The 1640-nt window shown below is 32.5% G+C and overlaps 1 long non-coding RNA gene across 1 annotated transcript; it reads left to right on the forward strand.

Moving 5' to 3' along the window:
• Positions 1-411: 411 nt before the first annotated feature.
• LOC143612180 (uncharacterized) lies at positions 412-1417 on the forward strand. The gene is made up of 3 exons (XR_013149907.1): positions 412-584; positions 664-940; positions 1057-1417. It is a non-coding gene; the product is annotated as an uncharacterized LOC143612180 (long non-coding RNA).
• Positions 1418-1640: the final 223 nt, after the last annotated feature.

The raw sequence follows: 1640 nt of genomic DNA on the forward strand, positions 1-1640 counted from the left end.
TTCAGTCTAAATAACAATGAAAGAAAGCATGGACCGTTAATTCTTCGTCTAACAAATCACCTTCCACGCTTATAAATTTGTCTCTTGAGACTTGCCTCTCATACGGACAAAGAATTATTAATTAATAATCTTCTTGAATTGATAATTAACCAACCAATATATCAAAGTTTAATAATGATTTTCATGGTTCACTATATATATTAGATCCGTGAGAATTGAGATATTTAACAATTCATCCCTAACAGCGTTTACTTTCCAGCCATAATAATGTTAGTGTATAGTCTCTCCAAAAAATTCATTCAGGTAATTATTTTGGGGTTAATTAAAGCTGAATGATTTTCATTGGTACCACACAGAAAACTTAAACACATGAGTTCACGTGATTGGAGGAAATGATTTTTGATCAAACTGTTTATGTTCATATAACTAATGCAGATTGCAAACGCATAATTGGACAATCTTTGGTTCTCATGGGCGAGATTGGAGGAAATGATTACAATCATTCAATACTTGCCGGAAAATCCCTCAACGAGGTTGAAACATATGTTCCGCTTGTCATTGAAGCCATCGTCTCAGCAGTTAATGTAAGTACATTACTTTTTTTTATTTAAAAAAGAAGTTGCATAAGAGTGGCTTCACTTCATACGTATTGTGGAAAAATAGGAACTTATTGAGCTAGGGGCCAAGACACTGCTAATACCAGGAAACTTACCAATTGGATGTTTGCCGGTGTATTTAACAAAATATTATGGATCTGATGATGTGAAATATGATAATTCAACTGGTTGTATTACCCAGCTAAACACATTTGCCGAGTACCACAACAAACTTCTCAAGATGGAACTTAGTAAAATGCGAGATAGTTATCCTGAAGTTAATATTATATATGCAGACTACTACAACGCTGCCATGCAATTTTTTTGATCTCCAAATAAATATGGTACATAACTTGTCACATTTACAAATTAATCAATAACATTAGAAAATCAGTCCGATCATGAATATATATATATTTTTCATGTCCTTTGTATAACACTTAACATTTTTTTATATCAGGATTTATAAATGGTGCATTAAAAGCATGTTGTGGGGGCAGAGGACCATATAAGTTCAACATATCAACACCATGTGCAGATGTGTCATCAACTGTATGTGTGCAGCCACACACATATGCTAATTGGGATGGATTGCACTTAACTGAAGCAGCGTATAAAGTAATTTTCACGAACATATTTCAAGGACCATACGCTATACCACGATTCGACTCAGTGTGCCCTACAAAAATCTTACAAGAGATAGGTGGAATATCTTCTACATAAGCGTGTAATTGAAAATTTATGAACTCCTAGTAAACATGTGCTGAATAAAAAATAAGTTGTTCATATGGTCCGTTAATCATATGATGCTATTTTGAATACATTGGTTGTTCTAGTATGTGAAACAACATCCATTTACATATGATCATATCGTTTTAGTGTAAATCAAGTATTTGAGAATATATTATTGGAGTTTCGAGTATTATATACATAGTTGTCATAATTAGAAAATTGTACTTGATTACGTTTCATTATATTATCTCTCTTTGCGGTACTCCAATATTTGGTTGTTCAAAAATATATAACAAACACCTAATGAGGTTT

The sequence above is a fragment of the Bidens hawaiensis genome, unplaced genomic scaffold, assembly GCF_021521415.1.
Source record: "Bidens hawaiensis isolate Kalapana, Puna unplaced genomic scaffold, B.hawaiensis_p1.1 tig00033836_1, whole genome shotgun sequence".
NCBI lineage: Eukaryota > Viridiplantae > Streptophyta > Magnoliopsida > Asterales > Asteraceae > Bidens > Bidens hawaiensis.